The sequence below is a fragment of the Equus caballus genome, unplaced genomic scaffold, assembly GCF_041296265.1.
Source record: "Equus caballus isolate H_3958 breed thoroughbred unplaced genomic scaffold, TB-T2T haplotype2-0000440, whole genome shotgun sequence".
Classification (NCBI taxonomy): domain Eukaryota; kingdom Metazoa; phylum Chordata; class Mammalia; order Perissodactyla; family Equidae; genus Equus; species Equus caballus.
The window spans coordinates 12,515,111-12,522,566 of NW_027222395.1; positions in this window are offsets into that span (position 1 = coordinate 12,515,111).

Here is a 7,456-nt window from a genome sequence, read left to right on the forward strand (position 1 = left end):
GGAAGAGATGTTCCCGGTAGGCTGTAAGAGCACTGTGCAGAGCGAGTTGTTTCTTAGCTTCCCAAAGAGCTGGAAGCAAGATGCTGTGGGGCCCAACTCGCCCTTTGGAAAGAAGCCTGCACGTTGTGCCTTTCAGCTCTAGGGCAAAGTAGCACACCCAGAGCAGAAGTCCTACTTCAGCCAGATCAGGCCTGCAAAGAAACAGCGTTTCACAGGCCTTTGGAAGAGATGTTCCCACTAGGCTGTAAGAGCACTGTGAAGAGCGAGTTGTTTCTTAGCTTCCCAAAGAGCTGGAAGCAAGATGCTGTGGGGCCCAACTCGCCCTCTGGAAAGAAGCCTGCACGTTGTGCCTTTCAGCTCTAGGGCAAAGTAGCACACCCAGAGCAGAAGTCCTACTTCAGCCAGATCAGGCCTGCAAAGAAACTGCGTTTCACAGGCCTTTGGAAGAGATGTTCCCACTAGGCTGTAAGAGCACTGTGCAGAGCGAGTTGTTTCTTAGCTTCCCAAAGAGCTGGAACCAAGATGCTGTGGGGCCCAACTCGCCCTTTGGAAAGAAGCCTGCACGTTGTGCCTTTCAGCTCTAGGGCAAAGTAGCACACCCAGAGCAGAAGTCCTACTTCAGCCAGATCAGGCCTGCAAAGAAACTGCGTTTCACAGGCCTTTGGAAGAGATGTTCCCGGTAGGCTGTAAGAGCACTGTGCAGAGCGAGTTGTTTCTTAGCTTCCCAAAGAGCTGGAAGCAAGATGCTGTGGGGCCCAACTCGCCCTTTGGAAAGAAGCCTGCACGTTGTGCCTTTCAGCTCTAGGGCAAAGTAGCACACCCAGAGCAGAAGTCCTACTTCAGCCAGATCAGGCCTGCAAAGAAACTGCGTTTCACAGGCCTTTGGAAGAGATGTTCCCGGTAGGCTGTAAGAGCACTGTGCAGAGCGAGTTGTTTCTTAGCTTCCCAAAGAGCTGGAAGCAAGATGCTGTGGGGCCCAACTCGCCCTTTGGAAAGAAGCCTGCACGTTGTGCCTTTCAGCTCTAGGGCAAAGTAGCACACCCAGAGCAGAAGTCCTACTTCAGCCAGATCAGGCCTGCAAAGAAACTGCGTTTCACAGGCCTTTGGAAGAGATGTTCCCACTAGGCTGTAAGAGCACTGTGAAGAGCGAGTTGTTTCTTACCTTCCCAAAGAGCTGGAACCAAGATGCTGTGGGGCCCAACTCGCCCTTTGGAAAGAAGCCTGCACGTTGTGCCTTTCAGCTCTAGGGCAAAGTAGCACACCCAGAGCAGAAGTCCTACTTCAGCCAGATCAGGCCTGCAAAGAAACTGCGTTTCACAGGCCTTTGGAAGAGATGTTCCCAATAGGCTGTAAGAGCACTGTGTAGAGCGAGTTGTTTCTTAGCTTCCCAAAGAGCTGGAAGCAAGATGCTGTGGGGCCCAACTCGCCCTTTGGAAAGAAGCCTGCACGTTGTGCCTTTCAGCTCTAGGGCAAAGTAGCACACCCAGAGCAGAAGTCCTACTTCAGCCAGATCAGGCCTGCAAAGAAACTGCGTTTCACAGGCCTTTGGAAGAGATGTTCCCGGTAGGCTGTAAGAGCACTGTGCAGAGCGAGTTGTTTCTTAGCTTCCCAAAGAGCTGGAAGCAAGATGCTGTGGGGCCCAACTCGCCCTTTGGAAAGAAGCCTGCACGTTGTGCCTTTCAGCTCTAGGGCAAAGTAGCACACCCAGAGCAGAAGTCCTACTTCAGCCAGATCAGGCCTGCAAAGAAACTGCGTTTCACAGGCCTTTGGAAGAGATGTTCCCACTAGGCTGTAAGAGGACTGTGCAGAGCGAGTTGTTTCTTAGCTTCCCAAAGAGCTGGAAGCAAGATGCTGTGGGGCCCAACTCGCCCTTTGGAAAGAAGCCTGCACGTTGTGCCTTTCAGCTCTAGGGCAAAGTAGCACACCCAGAGCAGAAGTCCTACTTCAGCCAGATCAGGCCTGCAAAGAAACTGCGTTTCACAGGCCTTTGGAAGAGATGTTCCCGGTAGGCTGTAAGAGCACTGTGCAGAGCGAGTTGTTTCTTAGCTTCCCAAAGAGCTGGAAGCAAGATGCTGTGGGGCCCAACTCGCCCTTTGGAAAGAAGCCTGCACGTTGTGCCTTTCAGCTCTAGGGCAAAGTAGCACACCCAGAGCAGAAGTCCTACTTCAGCCAGATCAGGCCTGCAAAGAAACTGCGTTTCACAGGCCTTTGGAAGAGATGTTCCCGGTAGGCTGTAAGAGCACTGTGCAGAGCGAGTTGTTTCTTAGCTTCCCAAAGAGCTGGAAGCAAGATGCTGTGGGGCCCAACTCACCCTTTGGAAAGAAGCCTGCACGTTGTGCCTTTCAGCTCTAGGGCAAAGTAGCACACCCAGAGCAGAAGTCCTACTTCAGCCAGATCAGGCCTGCAAAGAAACTGCGTTTCACAGGCCTTTGGAAGAGATGTTCCCACTAGGCTGTAAGAGCACTGTGCAGAGCGAGTTGTTTCTTAGCTTCCCAAAGAGCTGGAAGCAAGATGCTGTGGGGCCCAACTCGCCCTTTGGAAAGAAGCCTGCACGTTGTGCCTTTCAGCTCTAGGGCAAAGTAGCACACCCAGAGCAGAAGTCCTACTTCAGCCAGATCAGGCCTGCAAAGAAACTGCGTTTCACAGGCCTTTGGAAGAGATGTTCCCAATAGGCTGTAAGAGCACTGTGTAGAGCGAGTTGTTTCTTAGCTTCCCAAAGAGCTGGAAGCAAGATGCTGTGGGGCCCAACTCGCCCTTTGGAAAGAAGCCTGCACGTTGTGCCTTTCAGCTCTAGGGCAAAGTAGCACACCCAGAGCAGAAGTCCTACTTCAGCCAGATCAGGCCTGCAAAGAAACTGCGTTTCACAGGCCTTTGGAAGAGATGTTCCCGGTAGGCTGTAAGAGCACTGTGCAGAGCGAGTTGTTTCTTAGCTTCCCAAAGAGCTGGAAGCAAGATGCTGTGGGGCCCAACTCGACCTTTGGAAAGAAGCCTGCACGTTGTGCCTTTCAGCTCTAGGGCAAAGTAGCACACCCAGAGCAGAAGTCCTACTTCAGCCAGATCAGGCCTGCAAAGAAACTGCGTTTCACAGGCCTTTGGAAGAGATGTTCCCACTAGGCTGTAAGAGGACTGTGCAGAGCGAGTTGTTTCTTAGCTTCCCAAAGAGCTGGAAGCAAGATGCTGTGGGGCCCAACTCGCCCTTTGGAAAGAAGCCTGCACGTTGTGCCTTTCAGCTCTAGGGCAAAGTAGCACACCCAGAGCAGAAGTCCTACTTCAGCCAGATCAGGCCTGCAAAGAAACTGCGTTTCACAGGCCTTTGGAAGAGATGTTCCCGGTAGGCTGTAAGAGCACTGTGCAGAGCGAGTTGTTTCTTAGCTTCCCAAAGAGCTGGAAGCAAGATGCTGTGGGGCCCAACTCGCCCTTTGGAAAGAAGCCTGCACGTTGTGCCTTTCAGCTCTAGGGCAAAGTAGCACACCCAGAGCAGAAGTCCTACTTCAGCCAGATCAGGCCTGCAAAGAAACTGCGTTTCACAGGCCTTTGGAAGAGATGTTCCCACTAGGCTGTAAGAGGACTGTGCAGAGCGAGTTGTTTCTTAGCTTCCCAAAGAGCTGGAAGCAAGATGCTGTAGGGCCCAACTCGCCCTTTGGAAAGAAGCCTGCACGTTGTGCCTTTCAGCTCTAGGGCAAAGTAGCACACCCAGAGCAGAAGTCCTACTTCAGCCAGATCAGGCCTGCAAAGAAACTGCGTTTCACTGGCCTTTGGAAGTGATGTTGCCACTAGGCTGTAAGAGCACTGTCCAGAGCGAGTTGTTTCTTAGCTTCCCAAAGAGCTGGAAGCAAGATGCTGTGGGGCCCAACTCGCCCTTTGGAAAGAAGCCTGCACGTTGTGCCTTTCAGCTCTAGGGCAAAGTAGCACACCCAGAGCAGAAGTCCTACTTCAGCCAGATCAGGCCTGCAAAGAAACTGCGTTTCACAGGCCTTTGGAAGAGATGTTCCCACTAGGCTGTAAGAGCACTGTGCAGAGCGAGTTGTTTCTTAGCTTCCCAAAGAGCTGGAAGCAAGATGCTGTGGGGCCCAACTCGCCCTTTGGAAAGAAGCCTGCACGTTGTGCCTTTCAGCTCTAGGGCAAAGTAGCACACCCAGAGCAGAAGTCCTACTTCAGCCAGATCAGGCCTGCAAAGAAACTGCGTTTCACAGGCCTTTGGAAGAGATGTTCCCGGTAGGCTGTAAGAGCACTGTGCAGAGCGAGTTGTTTCTTAGCTTCCCAAAGAGCTGGAAGCAAGATGCTGTGGGGCCCAACTCGCCCTTTGGAAAGAAGCCTGCACGTTGTGCCTTTCAGCTCTAGGGCAAAGTAGCACACCCAGAGCAGAAGTCCTACTTCAGCCAGATCAGGCCTGCAAAGAAACAGCGTTTCACAGGCCTTTGGAAGAGATGTTCCCACTAGGCTGTAAGAGCACTGTGAAGAGCGAGTTGTTTCTTAGCTTCCCAAAGAGCTGGAAGCAAGATGCTGTGGGGCCCAACTCGCCCTCTGGAAAGAAGCCTGCACGTTGTGCCTTTCAGCTCTAGGGCAAAGTAGCACACCCAGAGCAGAAGTCCTACTTCAGCCAGATCAGGCCTGCAAAGAAACTGCGTTTCACAGGCCTTTGGAAGAGATGTTCCCACTAGGCTGTAAGAGCACTGTGCAGAGCGAGTTGTTTCTTAGCTTCCCAAAGAGCTGGAACCAAGATGCTGTGGGGCCCAACTCGCCCTTTGGAAAGAAGCCTGCACGTTGTGCCTTTCAGCTCTAGGGCAAAGTAGCACACCCAGAGCAGAAGTCCTACTTCAGCCAGATCAGGCCTGCAAAGAAACTGCGTTTCACAGGCCTTTGGAAGAGATGTTCCCGGTAGGCTGTAAGAGCACTGTGCAGAGCGAGTTGTTTCTTAGCTTCCCAAAGAGCTGGAAGCAAGATGCTGTGGGGCCCAACTCGCCCTTTGGAAAGAAGCCTGCACGTTGTGCCTTTCAGCTCTAGGGCAAAGTAGCACACCCAGAGCAGAAGTCCTACTTCAGCCAGATCAGGCCTGCAAAGAAACTGCGTTTCACAGGCCTTTGGAAGAGATGTTCCCGGTAGGCTGTAAGAGCACTGTGCAGAGCGAGTTGTTTCTTAGCTTCCCAAAGAGCTGGAAGCAAGATGCTGTGGGGCCCAACTCGCCCTTTGGAAAGAAGCCTGCACGTTGTGCCTTTCAGCTCTAGGGCAAAGTAGCACACCCAGAGCAGAAGTCCTACTTCAGCCAGATCAGGCCTGCAAAGAAACTGCGTTTCACAGGCCTTTGGAAGAGATGTTCCCACTAGGCTGTAAGAGCACTGTGAAGAGCGAGTTGTTTCTTAGCTTCCCAAAGAGCTGGAACCAAGATGCTGTGGGGCCCAACTCGCCCTTTGGAAAGAAGCCTGCACGTTGTGCCTTTCAGCTCTAGGGCAAAGTAGCACACCCAGAGCAGAAGTCCTACTTCAGCCAGATCAGGCCTGCAAAGAAACTGCGTTTCACAGGCCTTTGGAAGAGATGTTCCCAATAGGCTGTAAGAGCACTGTGTAGAGCGAGTTGTTTCTTAGCTTCCCAAAGAGCTGGAAGCAAGATGCTGTGGGGCCCAACTCGCCCTTTGGAAAGAAGCCTGCACGTTGTGCCTTTCAGCTCTAGGGCAAAGTAGCACACCCAGAGCAGAAGTCCTACTTCAGCCAGATCAGGCCTGCAAAGAAACTGCGTTTCACAGGCCTTTGGAAGAGATGTTCCCGGTAGGCTGTAAGAGCACTGTGCAGAGCGAGTTGTTTCTTAGCTTCCCAAAGAGCTGGAAGCAAGATGCTGTGGGGCCCAACTCGCCCTTTGGAAAGAAGCCTGCACGTTGTGCCTTTCAGCTCTAGGGCAAAGTAGCACACCCAGAGCAGAAGTCCTACTTCAGCCAGATCAGGCCTGCAAAGAAACTGCGTTTCACAGGCCTTTGGAAGAGATGTTCCCACTAGGCTGTAAGAGGACTGTGCAGAGCGAGTTGTTTCTTAGCTTCCCAAAGAGCTGGAAGCAAGATGCTGTGGGGCCCAACTCGCCCTTTGGAAAGAAGCCTGCACGTTGTGCCTTTCAGCTCTAGGGCAAAGTAGCACACCCAGAGCAGAAGTCCTACTTCAGCCAGATCAGGCCTGCAAAGAAACTGCGTTTCACAGGCCTTTGGAAGAGATGTTCCCGGTAGGCTGTAAGAGCACTGTGCAGAGCGAGTTGTTTCTTAGCTTCCCAAAGAGCTGGAAGCAAGATGCTGTGGGGCCCAACTCGCCCTTTGGAAAGAAGCCTGCACGTTGTGCCTTTCAGCTCTAGGGCAAAGTAGCACACCCAGAGCAGAAGTCCTACTTCAGCCAGATCAGGCCTGCAAAGAAACTGCGTTTCACAGGCCTTTGGAAGAGATGTTCCCGGTAGGCTGTAAGAGCACTGTGCAGAGCGAGTTGTTTCTTAGCTTCCCAAAGAGCTGGAAGCAAGATGCTGTGGGGCCCAACTCACCCTTTGGAAAGAAGCCTGCACGTTGTGCCTTTCAGCTCTAGGGCAAAGTAGCACACCCAGAGCAGAAGTCCTACTTCAGCCAGATCAGGCCTGCAAAGAAACTGCGTTTCACAGGCCTTTGGAAGAGATGTTCCCACTAGGCTGTAAGAGCACTGTGCAGAGCGAGTTGTTTCTTAGCTTCCCAAAGAGCTGGAAGCAAGATGCTGTGGGGCCCAACTCGCCCTTTGGAAAGAAGCCTGCACGTTGTGCCTTTCAGCTCTAGGGCAAAGTAGCACACCCAGAGCAGAAGTCCTACTTCAGCCAGATCAGGCCTGCAAAGAAACTGCGTTTCACAGGCCTTTGGAAGAGATGTTCCCAATAGGCTGTAAGAGCACTGTGTAGAGCGAGTTGTTTCTTAGCTTCCCAAAGAGCTGGAAGCAAGATGCTGTGGGGCCCAACTCGCCCTTTGGAAAGAAGCCTGCACGTTGTGCCTTTCAGCTCTAGGGCAAAGTAGCACACCCAGAGCAGAAGTCCTACTTCAGCCAGATCAGGCCTGCAAAGAAACTGCGTTTCACAGGCCTTTGGAAGAGATGTTCCCGGTAGGCTGTAAGAGCACTGTGCAGAGCGAGTTGTTTCTTAGCTTCCCAAAGAGCTGGAAGCAAGATGCTGTGGGGCCCAACTCGACCTTTGGAAAGAAGCCTGCACGTTGTGCCTTTCAGCTCTAGGGCAAAGTAGCACACCCAGAGCAGAAGTCCTACTTCAGCCAGATCAGGCCTGCAAAGAAACTGCGTTTCACAGGCCTTTGGAAGAGATGTTCCCACTAGGCTGTAAGAGGACTGTGCAGAGCGAGTTGTTTCTTAGCTTCCCAAAGAGCTGGAAGCAAGATGCTGTGGGGCCCAACTCGCCCTTTGGAAAGAAGCCTGCACGTTGTGCCTTTCAGCTCTAGGGCAAAGTAGCACACCCAGAG